The sequence below is a fragment of the Eriocheir sinensis genome, chromosome 21, assembly GCF_024679095.1.
Source record: "Eriocheir sinensis breed Jianghai 21 chromosome 21, ASM2467909v1, whole genome shotgun sequence".
Taxonomy (NCBI): domain Eukaryota; kingdom Metazoa; phylum Arthropoda; class Malacostraca; order Decapoda; family Varunidae; genus Eriocheir; species Eriocheir sinensis.
In genome coordinates this window covers 8,200,121-8,214,482 of record NC_066529.1, presented here as the reverse complement: position 1 = coordinate 8,214,482, position 14,362 = coordinate 8,200,121, and the positions used below count along the sequence as shown (strand labels likewise).

At 47.4% G+C, this 14,362-nt stretch overlaps 1 protein-coding gene across 5 annotated transcripts in view; it reads right to left on the bottom strand.

Moving 5' to 3' along the window:
- Positions 1–1,982, bottom strand: part of LOC127001602 (ras GTPase-activating protein raskol-like) — a 68,817-nt gene extending 66,835 nt beyond the window's left edge. For 2 of the 5 annotated variants that reach the window (XM_050866402.1, XM_050866400.1), the window contains exon 1: positions 1,817–1,982. The gene's annotated coding sequence lies outside the window, so the exon portion shown is untranslated. The remainder of the gene's footprint in view (positions 1–1,816) is intronic. The other 3 variants (XM_050866405.1, XM_050866406.1, XM_050866401.1) reach the window with 3 other exon arrangements.
- Between the last annotated feature and the right edge of the window lie 12,380 nt (positions 1,983–14,362).

Genomic DNA, 14,362 nt, shown 5'->3' with positions numbered 1-14,362 from the left:
CTCTCTCGAATCTCTCTTCCTCTCTCCCCTTTCCTCAGATTACCCCTTTTATTCCCTTCCCTTATGCCCTATTTTCTTTATTCCTCTTCTATCGCCTCTCCATTTCCCTCACTTTGTCATTTTTCTCCTTTATGTCCTTCCTTCCTTCCTCTCCTCCGCTCTGTCTCCTCTCCTCTTTATCTACTTCACTAACCTCTTTTTCTCTCCGTGCTTTCCTTTCCTTTACGTTTTCATATTATTTTTTTTCCTTTTCACTTTCCTCGGTTTGAACTTTTCTCTGTGCTTTTCTTTCTTTTCCAGCTCTTTTTTTTTTACTTTTCACTTTCCTCGGTTTGATCTTTTCTCTGTGCTTTTCTTTCTTTTTTTTCTTTTTTTTTTCGTTTTCTCTTCCCTTATTTTACTTTTTGTCTCTGCGCTTTCCTTTCCCTTTTCCAGCTATTTCCTTTTTACTTGCCTTTTCCTCCCTTTTTTACAGCTTTTCCCTTTTAACTAGTCTTTTCCTTCCCTTTTTCAATATTTTTCCTCTTTTCCCTTTATACAAGTCTTTTTTGTGTGCTTTTCCTTCCCTTTTTTCAATCTTTTTCCTCCCTTTTAGCTTTTTCCTTTTTACTCGTCTTTTTTGTGTGCTTTCCTTCCCTTTTTTCAATCTTTTTCCTCCCTTTCAGCTTTTTCCTTTTTATTAGTCTTTTTTGTGTGCTTTCCTTCCCTTTTTTCAATCTTTTTCCTCCCTTTCAGCTTTTTCCTTTTTACTCGTCTTTTTTTGTGTGCTTTCCTTCCCTTTTTCAATCTTTTTCCTCCCTTTCAGCTTTTTCCTTTTTACTCGTCTTTTTGTGTGCTTTCCTTCCCTCTTTCAATCTTTTTCCTCTCCACGTCGCTTCTCTTACTCACCCCTACTATGTCCTCCTCTTTATTACCTCTTCACGCCCCGCTTTTCCCTTTTCCCTCTATGCTCTTACCCCTTTAGCTCTGCCCGCCCCGCCAGAGCCGCGGCCCCCCGTCAGGCTGGTGCTGCGTGTGGGTCGATGGGCGGCCGAGACTCAGCAAGGTCAGATTACTCGGCACTACACGCGGGTCGAGTGTCAGCGTGTGTGTGTTTGAGTGTGTGTGTGTGTGTGTGTGTGTGTGTGTGTGTGTTGCCAGGCAGGGGTGGCATCCTTCCCCCACAGTATTAAGACCAATAACCAGCTTCCTCTCTTCCCTTCCCTTCCCTAACGCCCGCTCTTCCTGCCCTTCATCGTCCCTGTTTCTCGATCTCTCTTCTCTCTCTCTCGCTCTCTTGCTCTCCAGTCGCCGCCCCCTCCAGCAGTGTGTCCTCCCGCCGCTGCCCCGCCTCCCGCAGCTGCCCCGCCTCCCGCCTCCACGCAGAGATCAAACACTCCACCAGGATTAAGTGTGAGAGTGAATCACGGCGCACGAGCGGAAGGTACACAGCTTTTTCCGATTTGTTTACGGACGGCGCTTTCATTTCGTATCTTTCTGACGCCGCCGAGTCGCCCTGTTACGTAGTCGCTCCTGCCGGGGTTGATAGGTTCGCTGAGTGGGTGGGGGGTGGGGATGGGAACACATGAAAGGGGGAATGGGTGTTGTAGAGGCTGGGGGGACACATGCAAGGGGTGGAATGGGTCTTGTGGGGACTGGGGGACGCTTGCCGGGGGAGAAAAAGCCTGCCGGAGACGCGATAGCACGGTTGGTTTTGTCCAGTTGTCACCGTCGGGAGGCAAAGAATGGCTGTTTCTACGTCACACGCCTGCCGCTCCTCCCCACGCCCGCACATCGACACACGCACGCAGACTCCTCCGGGTTATTTCCTCACTACCTTAGCCGCGCGAGGCAGGCAGGAGCAGGAGGCCCTGAGACACGCAGCTCCGCGCACCCGTCCGCCACTGCCGCCCGCACACACACTGCCGCCCGCGGTATCTCCCTCTGTCCTCTGGTCCTCCTGATAGCATGTGGCACTTGGCCTGGGTGACCCGCCAGCTGGGCCGCTCGGAGGGAGGAAGAGGGGAAGAGGGTGGGAGGAAGAAGGGAAGAGGGAGGGAGGAGGGGAGGGAAGAGAGACTTAAAGCTATTACACCATCCGGAGTGGGAGGGGCAATCAGGGAGGAAGGGTGGGGGAGGCGAAGGGAGAGGGATGGTGGGTGGGTGGGAGAGGTGAAGAGGGGAATGGGTGGGTGGGGGGGTGAAGAGGGGGATGGGTGGGTGGGTGGGAGAGGGAAGGTGGGACGGCACAGGGTGGGTGGGAGTGCCCGTCCGTTGAGATAGCGCCCCTCCCACGCACTAATTCACGCCTAACAACCACTACTTCCAAGCTCTCGCGGGACACACAGGAAGGGCGTGACGACCTGACGACGAGGCGGTGATGGCGGGCAACGACGACGACAACGACAACGGTGACGACGAAGGAGACGACAACGACCACAATAACGACAAAAACGACAACGACAACCATAGTACCATAAAGGATGACCGTGACACCCTGAAACACGACGATGGGGACGAGGACACACACACACACACACACACACACACACACACACTGGATGAGGCAAGTGGGTGATGCATCCATCTTGATTAGATAATAAGTTCTAAGAAGGTTGGAAACATGTGCTTCCTGAGGACTGCCATGAGCGAGCATCCGGGAGGGGTGGGGGGAGGGGTGGGGGGGGGGGGGATGGAGGAGGAGAGAGATGGGGGGACGAAGGGTGAGGGAAGGAAGGAAAGGGTGTAGGTGGGATGAAGAGAGAGGAAAGGCTGAAGGAGAGGTAAAAGGAGAAAAGGGTAAGGGAGAAGAGGGTGAGGGAGACTAAGAGAGAAAAAGGGTGAAGGAAAAGCAGAGGGAGGAAAGGGGAAGAAAGGGTGAGGGAAGGGAGGAAAAGGGCAGTGAAAAGAAGAGAGGGGCGAAGGGAGAGAAAAAAGGATGGGAAAGATGGGAGAGAAGGAAGATGGGAGAGTTGGATGGAGGGAACGGAGGAAGATAGGAGAGATGACGAAGGGAGAGAAGGGAGGAAGATGGGAGAAATAAGGACGGGGGGAAAAGAGTGGAAGATGAGAGGAACGGACGAAGGGAGAGAAGGGAGGAAGATTGAAAGGGCGGAGGAGGGAGGAGAGGGAGGAGGAGGAAGATGGAGGGATGATACAGAAGCCATCACTCACCTCGCTCCTTCTTCCTCCCCACCCATCATCCAGTAATCTCTCCACCCTTCCCTCCCTCCTCCACCTCCAACCTCCACATCCTCCACCTTCATCACCACCACCACCAACAACAACAACTAATGTCATTCCATCTTAATTCCACTTACTAACCACCACCACCACTTTCACCACACACAGGAAAACAACATCAACTAACGTCATTCCATCTTAATTCCACTTACTAACCACCATCACCACACACAGGAAAACAACAATAGCAACAACAACAACAGCAGCAGTAACATCCACCCTCCCCTAATGATAACTAAGAATAACAACACACATTCACATCCCTCGCAACCACTCCCTTTTCCCGCCCCTTCACACACACACACACACACACACACACTTCCCACGGGTGTAAGGAGGCGTGACTCAAGGCTGCGCAGCTGCCTTCCTCGCGTCGCTGAACTCACTCACGGACCCACGAAGGAAGAAACGAACCCACTGAGACGCAAGAAGATGACCCAGGAATAGAACCCAAGGCGCTCTCTGGTGTAAGGGCCAAGGAGTGAACCCATGGCGCTCTCGTATATAAGAAGATTACCCAACTCGTATACTGAAAAGGAAAGTACCCAAGGTGCTCTCTTGTGTAAGGACCAAGGAGTGAACCCAAGGAGCTCTCGTATATAAGAAGATAACCCAACTCGTCTACTGAAAAGGAGAGTACCCAAGGCGCTTTCAGATGTAGGGAAAATGAAGAATATGAAGAGAACCCGATTCGTATAAAGGAAAGAGGTGAACCCAAGGCGATCTCTGGTATAAAGGAGAAGGAAGCAAACCCAAAACGTCTTCGTAAATGGGAAAGGAGTGAACCGAAGACGCCCTCGTATATGGGAAAGGAAAGAACATAAGACGCTCTCGTATATGGGAAAGGAAAGAACATAAGACGCTCTCGTATAAGGAAGAGGAGTGAAGGCAAGGCACCCTCGTATATGGGAAAGGAAAGAACATAAGACGCTCTCGTATAAGGAAGAGGAGTGAAGGCAAGGCACCCTCGTATATGGGAAAGGAGAGAACATAAGACGCTCTCGTATAAGGAAGAGGAGTGAACGCAAGGCACCCTCTTATATGGGAAAGGAAAGAAATCACACCGCTCACGAATATGGGAAAGCAGGGTACCCTCGGCGCCACCGTTGCCAGACTATCGTACTCAGAGCATAGTATTTACCGGTTTCTGACGCCTAACTATTGCCAAGAAACATCAGGAATTAACTATATTTTAACGATAATTATAAGTGACTCTCCTTATTGGGGTCCACGAGACAGTTTTGGGGTCGGAAGTCGGTAAATATAAGAGGCTGAGTAAGACAATCTGGCAACGTTGCTCGGAGTCGGCGCGCGCTCCTCGTGAACGCCCGTAAAAGGGGATGAACAGACGGACGAATAAAAACACACGCGAGTTATACGTTAAAATCTGCGGCAGTGTAATCCCAGCGCTGTAATAAGGCAAGATTAAGCCCACAGTCCGGAGGTAATTGGATGGAGGTAACCCGGAGAGCCCGCTTAAAAAAGAGCATCAGGTGGGGGAGAAGGGAGAGGGGGAGGAAGATGAGGGAGAAGGGAGAGGTGGAGGAAGGTGAGAGAGGAGGGTGGGTGGGGGGGTGGGGGGGAGAGAATACCTGGTGCACGGTCTGATCCACTGTTTGAAAAGTAATTAATTAAGAAAGGCTGAGTGCGTTAGAGGTGATGTAAGGTGAAGGGTGAAGGGGAGGGGGGTGATGGGGAGGAGGAGGAGGAGGAGCAGGTGGGGTGAAGGATGAGGAAAGGTGTGTAGGGTGAAGTAAGAAAAGGAAGGAAGGGTGGGAGGAAGGGAGGAAGGAAGGAAAGAAAGATAGAGAAAAAAAGAAAGGGAGGGAAGGAAGGAATGAAGGAGGGAAGGAAGGAAAGGAGGAAAGAAAAGGAAGGAAGGAAGGAAGATGAGGGTGTGATGATGGGAAGAAGAGCAGTAGTGAAAAGGAAGAAAAAAAGAAAGAAAGGAAGGAAGAAAGAAAGGAAGGGAGGAAGGAAGGAAGGAAGGGAGAAAGAAAAGGAGGAAGGGAGGGAGGGAAGGAAGAATGGGAGAAGGAAACACAGGAAGGAAGGAAGGAGTGAAGAAGGAAGTAAGGAAGGAAGGGACTTGGGGCCATATTTTTAAACATTTCTGCGCACGAGAACACGTAATTTACTGGTCTTTCGTGGGAATTTAGGGCATTTCCAGGGGTACTCTTAAGACCCTGGTGGTAGTCTGAGCCTTCTTCTGTACCGTGAACCGAAAAAGAACACTCATTAGAACTCGATTAACCTCCTTTTTGGGCTTTGGAAATAGTTGATATGAGGGCTGGGGGCATCTGACAATACCAACCTTGTTTAGAGGAGAGGGGTAACTCAAGACGCTACACCATACAAGGCAGCTCCTCTTCCCGCCCCTCGCACCCTTGTATACACCCGCAGCCTCGCCTCCGTGTGTTTGCTTAGCCCATCTCTGCAGCAGTTTACTCACAAGCAGACTCACAAGCCCCCCCCCACCCCCCCCACCCCACTTTAACACCCTTCCCCTCCCCCCTTTCCGCTGCCGCCCCGAGTTTGCACGCTGGCGAGGCGCTGTCGATACCAATATTAGCCCAGGGATTTATTTTGCGTCTTTTCTTCTTTGTTGGGGAAAATGGGGATGGCTTTTTTCCCCCTTGGTTGATTTTTAGGGAGTTTTTCGAGGTTTTTGCATTCTTCATTGCGTTATTTTTTGGTCATGTTATTTTCTTTTGCAATGGGATAATGGTAGATATTTCTCTCTCTCTCTCTCTCTCTCTCTCTCTCTCTCTCTCTCTCTCTCTCTCTCTCTCTCTCTCTCTCTCTCTCTCTCTCTCTCTCTTTTAGCTTTTTTCCAAGGTATCATTTCCAGGATCGCCATTTTCTAGGCTATCTTTTTTTATTTTTTTATTTCCAGGCTTTTTCTTTTTCTTTCAGTGGATATTTTTTTCAAGGTCTTCTCTCTTTCGCATTCTTTGGTCCATTACTTTCAGGTCATCTATTTTTCATGCTTTCTATTTTTCCTGTTTTCTATTTTTCTTATCAAGGCTTTCATTTTTATTTCAGCTTGTCATTTTTTCAAGGTCTTCATGGTGAATCTTTTTTTTTTTTCGCATGCTTTGGTCCGCTAATTCCAGGCTATCTCTCTTTTTTTCATTTCCAGGCTTTTTATTTATATTTTAACGGGTCATTTTTTCAAGGTTTTCATAGTGTATCTTTTTTTTACGCATTCTTTGGTTCAATAATTCCAGGCCGTCTATTTTGCTTTTCCAGGCTTTTTATTTATATTTTAACGTGTCATTTTTTTAAAGGTCTTCATGGTGTATCTCTTTTTCGCATTCTTGGGTCCAATAATTCCAGGCTATCATTTCCAGGCCGTCTATTTTGCTTTACCAGGCTTTTTAGTTCTATTTCAAGGGGTCATTTTTTTCAAGGTCTTCATAGTGAATCTCTCTTTTTTTTTTTCGCATTCTTGGGTCCATTAATTCCAGGCTATCATTTCCAGGCCGTCTATTTTGCTTTACCAGGCTTTTTAGTTCTATTTCAAGGGGTCATTTTTTTCAAGGTCTTCACAGTGAATCTCTCTTTTTTTTTTTCGCATTCTTGGGTCCAATAATTCCAGGCTATCATTTCCAGGCCGTCTATTTTTATTTCCCAGGCTTTTTATTTATATTTCAACGGGTCATTTTTTACAAGGTCTTCAAGGTGAATCTCTCTTTTTTTTCGCATTCTTTGGTACAATAATTCCAGGCTATCATTTCCAGGCCGTCTATTTTTATTTCCCAGGCTTTTTATTTATATTTCAACGGGTTATTTTTTTCAAGGTCTTCATGGTGAATCTCTCTTTTTTTTCGCATTCTTGGGTCCATTAATTCCAGGCTATCATTTCCAAGCCGTCTATTTTTATTTTCCAGGCTTTTTATTTCTATTTTAACGGTCATTTTTTTCAAGGTCTTCATAGTGAATCTCTTTTTTTTTCGCATTCTTTGGTCCAATAATTCCAGGCTATCAATTCCAAGCCGTCTATTTTTATTTTCCAGGCTTTTTATTTATATTTCAACGGTCATTTTTTTCAAGGTCTTCATGGTGTATCTCTTTTTCGCATTCTTTGGTCCAATAATTCCAGGCTATCATTTCCAGGCCGTCTATTTTTATTTCCCAGGCTTTTTATTTATATTTCAACGGGTTATTTTTTTCAAGGTCTTCAAGGTGTATCTCATTTTCGCATCTTTTGGTCCACTATTTCCGGGTTATCTTTTCCTATGGCGCTGAGGTAATGGCAATGACTCTCGGCTTCACTGTTTTCTTCAAGGAGGTCATCTGTTACAAGGTCTCTTCATTATCTCTCTTCACTTTTCGTATTCCATAATCTACCTTTTTTCTTCACTTCCTGACAACTCTTCGTCTTTATCAATCTCTTTTTTTCGTTTCAGTAACTCGACCTTCATGTCTTATCGCCTCCCTGCCTCAGCACCTTTCATATAATTTTTTTTCTTTTTTCTTTTTCATCCACTCGCCCGACTCCTCGACCTTCACTTTAATGCCCGCCATCATCATCATCATCATCAGCCATTATTATCAGTCCACTCCACCACAAAGGCCTCTCTCCCAACGGGCCCCACTTCTCTCTTCGTCTGTATATCTGTTTGTCTGTCTGTCTGTTTGATGCTCGTGTTCTCTATCCCGCTCCAGCAAAGGTTCTGATACACACACACACACACACACACACACACACACACACACACACACTTGATAAGGCTTTGGTAGGGGTTGTGTTAGTATTCCCATGGGTACTTTTATGAGCCTAGTGATAGTTTCATAAGATTTCTGCACCATGATGTGAAAGAAAGCGTATTTGAACCCGACTAATCTCCTCTGAGGTCTTTGTAAATATTGGTTGATAGAGATTGTGTTAGTATTTCCATGGGTACTTTTATGAGCCTAGTGATAGTTTGATAAGGCTTCTACACCATGAATGTGAAAGAAAGCGTATTTGAACCCCTTTGGATATATTGGTTGTGTTAGTATTTCCAAAGCGGGTAGTTTTATGAGCCTAGTGATAGTCCGACAAGGCTTCTCGACCATGAACGTCAAGAACAGCCCATTTGAACCGACTAATCTCCTTTGTAGCCTTGGAAATATTGGTTGGTAGAGGCTAGGTTAGTATTTCCATTGATACTTTTATGAGCCTAGTGGTAGTTTGATAAGGCTTCTGGACCATGAACGTAAAGAAAGGTCATTTAAACCCTCTTTAAATTTAAACTCCTCTGTGGCCTTGGAAATACTTGTGAAAGCCGCAACGTGCCTGAGAACACGGACCAATTATATTATTATTTCTCCATCTGGTTATTTTCGGTCTTCGCTGACGTTTATATCTCTTACAGGCTTACACAGTTCCCGGTCTGGCTGACACACTGTTGCCTGTACAAACCTAATTACGACACACTCCTTATCACCGTTATGAACAAAGATTTCGTGTTTCTTATCAGCGTTGTGTTTGAGGGATTAAGATAACGCGGATACCCTCGACTGGACGGCTGGTGAAGGAAAAGACGGGTGCAGTGAGGCGACGTCTAGGGTTGAGTATATTCCTTACCATTTATTTCTATAGTTTCTCAAAGGGCTCATGGGGAAACTTGACCAAGCTATCGTGAAACCAAACTGTCGAGTCCGTTTTGGCGTTGGCTTCCGCGGGTCTATTTCTCCCCTCTGCTCTGCCACACAGTCACAACACCTATTATTTCCTCTCTTATGTTACCGATAGCTTACACATGAGAGGACTGTGGCAGAGCAGAGGGGAGGTAAGGACCCGCGGGAGCCTACGCCAGACCGCCCTCGACATATTTGGAAGACTGAAGCAGGATATATGATCACCTACTCTTTGCAATAGTTTTCCTTTATCTCCTTGGAAGGGAAACAGGGAGGAGAAGGATAGAAAAGGAAGGGAGATGAGTGAGAATGTAGAAAAGATGGAACGCCTTAACAAAGACTCCCTCGGTTTATTTATTTATTTTTTGCAACAAAGGAGACAGCTCAAGGGCACACAAAAAGAGGAAACAATAATAAAAAAAAAGCCCGCTACTCGCTGCTCCTAAAAAGAATCCAAAAATTTCCACGATAGATCAATAATTATTCTCCAGTAGTTTCGCTAATTCGTCTTAAAGGAAAAATTAAGTCAAACGAGTTGGGTGTATACTCGCCTTCTTATTACAACCGCGTTTTCTTTCACTTCCTTTCCCATAAACATTCAGAAAGCCCCAACAGACACACTCCAGGGCCCAGTTTTCCTCTCTGGTCCAAGGGTTTCACTGCGGCTTCTTAATGGACTTATAACCATGGAGGCCAGTTAGGAATATACTCATCTCATTTTTTTTTTATCTCCTCTTTTTATAACTTGATAGAGCGCCCAAATCATTTTCCTCCTTTCCCCTTTGGTCCAATAAATATTTCCTCATTACATCCGCGTTTTCTTTCCTCCTTGATAAAACGCCCAAATTATTTTCCTCCTTTTTCCTTTTGGTCCAATAAAATTTCCTCTCATTACATCCACGTTTTTTTTTTACCTCCTTATAACTTGAAAAACGCCTAAAGTGTTTTCCTCATTTCCCGTTTAGTCCAATAAACATTTCCTACTAGTTTCGCTGAGATATATTCTGGGGGGTCATAACAAAATCTAGTCGGAAATACAATCACCTCGCGTTTTCTTTCACCTTTCCTAACGCAGCGGGATGTTCCTTCTTAATAAGTCCTTCAATGAAAAATGAAAAAAAGTCAAACCATTTCATAATATATATCAAAGCATTTGTGATCAGATTATGCAGCATCTATTTTGGGGGGTTTATATCATGGCACAAATTAGGCCCGTCGCTGCTACACGGTAAAGCCACAAATTTGGTTCGTCGCCGCTACCGGGTTAACAGAACACCCAAACAGATACTCGTCTCCTCTAAGTGTTATTTTCCTCCTCTCTTCCTGGTCAGTAGTTATTCAGATCCGCCTGTTGGTTGGTTACGTGGCGGACTCCTCGCAGGCACCTTAATCATCCGGCTGTCGAGGAGGCCGGCAAGACGCGACAAGGCCAGGCGTGCGGGCATCGTTACGAACACTTCCGGGCCGACACACGCGACCTCCTGACCTTGTGTGTGTGTGTGTTTGTGTGTGTGTGTGTGTGTGTGTGTATCAGTCAGTTGGGTCAAGTTGTTGTTGTTGTTCTCCTCCTCCTCCTCCTCCTCCTCCTCCTCCTCCTCCTCCTGCTCCTGCTCCTCCTCCTCCTCCTCCTGCTCCTCCTCCTGCTCCTGCTCCTCCTCCTCTTCCTCCTCCTCCTCCGTCGCCGCCGCCGCCAGCAGGTTCTCCCGATGGCTTGGATGCTGTTAAAGAGGTGTGCCTCATGGATGCCCCTCCCTAGTGCCCCCCGCCCCCCCTTCACCTCCCTCTCCCCCCCTCAACCCCCCTTCACCTTTCTCCCTCTCTGTTCTCCGTAAGCTCAACACACACACACACACACACACACACACACACACACACACACACACACACACACACACACACACACAGGAAGTTGGTCACCGATATTATATTCCATTTCTCATTTACCTGCGCCGGCCAGTCATTTATTTAGGTCATCCCAACGGAAAATGACGCCAATACGTGAATTTATATATTTGTTCCTCGTTGTTTTGGAGCCAGTCAGCGGAGAGGGGGGGGGGTAGAGGGGGGTGGAGGGGAGAGGAGGAAGATGGGGGATGGAAATGAGGTGAGGGATGGTGGAGGTGGAAAGGAAGGGAAGAGCTGGAAGGGAGGGAAAGGATATGGAGGCTGGAGAGGGGATGGAAGGGAGGGGAGGAAGGTGAGGGATGGTGGAGAGATGGAAGGGAAGGGCGGCAGGGAGGGACGGAATGAAGAGGAGGTGGAAAGGAAGGGAAGAGATGGAAGGGAGGGAAAGGATATGGAGGATGGATAGGGGATGGAAGGGAGGGGAGGAAGGTGAGGGATGGTGGAGAGATGGAAGGGAAGGGCGGCAGGGAGGGATGGAATGAAGAGGAGGTGGAAGGGGAAGGAAGAGATGAAAAAAAAGGGATGAGGGAGAGGTAAAGGAAGGGAGGAAAAGTAACAAAATAAATAATTATCCTACATTACATTTTGGAGGAGGGAAAACACACGAAAGGTAGAGAGGAAAGCGAGGGAGGAGAAAAAGAGAGATGGAGATAGGCGAGAGAAAAGGTAGGAAAGGTGAGAGAGGAGAGGAAAAAAAAAAACACTGGAGGAAAGGGAGGAAATAGGGAGGGAAGCAGAGAAGGTGTTTTGTAAAGGGAAGAAGTATTTTTGGTGTCAAGTGAGGCGAGAAGGAAGGAAGGAAGAAAGGAAATTAAAAGGGAAAGAGAGAGAGGTTGAGTGAGAGGGTGGAAAGGAAGAAGAAGGAGAGGAAGGAACGAAAGGTCGGTGATGGATGGAGAGACATGCGAGGAGGAGGAGGAAGAGGAAGAAGAGGAGGAGGGAAGCTAAAATGAGGGTAGGAGGAAAGAGTGGCCCAGCCTTGACAGAGGAAGGAATGAGGGAGAGAGAAATGGAGAAGGAGATGGATGGGAGAGAGAGAGAGAGGGTAGGAAAGTGAGATAGAGGAGGAAGAGGAGGAGGAGGAAAAGGAGGGAGGGAGTGAGGAAAAATAATGGAGATGGAGGAATTGAGAGAGTGAAGGGAGAGTTGTGACATGAGGTACAGGAGGAGGAGGAGGAGGAGGAGGAGGACCGAGATTGACCACAGGACCGGAAGTGAGTGTTTTCAGTGTAAAGAAATTTTCCTCCTCCTCCTCCTCCTCCTCCTCCTCCTCCTCCTTCCTTCCTTCCCTCCCTTTGTTCCCCCCACTTGATCTTCGCTGACTCCTCCCACGTTATTTTCCTCTCTCTCTCTCTCTCTCTCTCTCTCTCTCTCTCTCTCTCTGTTGACATCCTGAGTCCATAGTTTACAGATGAGGCAGCAAGGTTCTCTCTCTCTCTCTCTCTCTCTCTCTCTCTCTCTCTCTCTCTCTCTCCATTTCTTCCTCCTCTCCTTCTCTTCACACTCCCTCTCTTCCCTCTTTTTTTCCCCTCCTCTCTACCTTTCCCTCCAATCCTCCCTTTCTCTCTCTCCCTCTAAACATCCTATATCCCCTCCCTTCCCTTCTTTCTCTCTCATTTTCCCTTTCTCTCCTTTCCTCCCTCCTTCTCTCCACACCTCCTCTGTTCCCTCCTCTCTCTGGGTTCCGGCTAACATCACCCTTCTTCCTCCTCCTCTTCTTCCTGTCTCGTAAATCAACACTCTCTGTATATTATCTCTTTCCTTCCTTCCTTCCTTCCCTTCTCTTCCCTTTCTTTCTCCTTCATTTATCTTTTGTTTCCTTTTGTTCCTTCCTTCCTTTCTATTTTTTCTTCTCCCTTTTCTTGGTTTCTCTTCAATTATGTGCTTTTCTTCTATTGCTACCTTCCTTCCTTCCTTCCTATTCTTCTTCCTTCCCTTTCTCTTCCTTCATTCCTCCAGGTCCTTCTTTTACTCCACTTCCTATTAATATTCCTCCCTTCCTTCCTGCCTCCCTCTTCCTTTTCCTTTACGTCACTTCCCTTCCCTTTCCTCCCTTCCGGCAGGCCCTCGAAGGCGCCCTGCTGAGGAGTCTCTCCGGCGCACACTCCTCGCCCCGGGGAGCGCACACACACACACACACACACACACACACACACCAGATGGAGCACAAAGGAAGTCAAGGTCGTGAGTTTATTTTTTGGTTGTTGGTATGTTCAAAGTCTCTCTCTCTCTCTCTCTCTCTCTCTCTCTCTCTCTCTCTCTCTCTCTCTCTCTCTCTCTCTCTCGCCCCTTCCTGTCTGTCGTTGACCTCTGCCCTCTGCCCGACCTTATCACCTCCCCTGTCCCCCTCCAAAGCACACACGTGGCCCCCCCTTGCCCCCTCCCCCCCTCCCCCCCACGTGCTCTGTTTCCCTTATCTACACATCACTGCTTCCTGCCCAGTATCCCTTCTGTGTGCCCCGCCCTGCTCCTTTCTCTCCTTTCTTTCTCTTGATTTTACTTCTGTCTGTTCTCTTTACGTGTGGTTTCCTTCCTGCGTACCTGTCCTGCCTCGCCTAGTGATTCAGGTATCCACTCCCTTTCCTTCCTTCCTTTGTCTTTTGTTCATGTTTTAATCACGTTCGGTATGTCTTTCTATCTCTTCATATTTTAAGGTAACGTAATCACTTCCCTTCCTTTTCTTCCTCTGTGTTTAATTCATGTATCAGTCACGTATGTCTGTCTTCCTGTCTCTTCATATTTTAAGGTAATGTATTCACTTCCTTTTCTTCCTTTGTTTAATTCATGTTTCAGTCACGTATGTCTTCCTGTTCCCCCACAGACTCCCGGATTATCCTCTCTTTCTTCCTTCCCTTCCTCTGTCTTTTCTTTATTTGTCATCTCTGTCTTCCTATCTCCTCTTATAAGCCCATATATTCTCTTCTCTTCCTTCCTTTCTTCCCTTTCTTTGTTTCTCCTTCATTTATCATTCACATATATTCTCTTCTCTTCCTTCCTTTCTTCTTCCTTCCATTTCTTTGTTTCTCTCTCACGTCTAAGTCACATATGCCTTTCTATGCCTTCCCATGTGTCTTGTTTCTAGTTCTTAAATGCCTCCTTCCTATGCCACCACGGTCCTATGTTTCACCCTTTCTCCCTTCTCCCTTCTCCCTTTCTCTCTCCTCCAGCCGTGTCCTGCTTCCCAATTGCCTCCTGCCTAGTTTGTTACGCCTCCTGCCTACCTGACCTCCCTATGAACCCTGTGTCCCTGCCCTTCACTGCCGCCTCGTCCCTTCACCGCTCCCTATGCCCTTCCCCCACCAGGCCCTGTGTTCCCCTCGTGGCCAGGTCAATGCCCGAGCGGAAGTGTCCTGTCTGTCTGTCTATCTGTCTGTTTGTCTGTCACTCTACTCTTCCTACTCCTCCTCCTCCTATTCCTTCCCTCCCATACCCTTCGTGCCCTTCCTGCTTACATACCCACACTACCTCCTCCTCCTTCTCTTCCTCCTTTCCTTTCCCTATTCTCTAATATCTCACTAGTCTCCCCTTCTCCCATCCTACACCCGTCCCTTTCTACTCCCCTCACTACCCCCTCCTCCCCTCTCATACCCTTCCTGTTCCCTCCCCC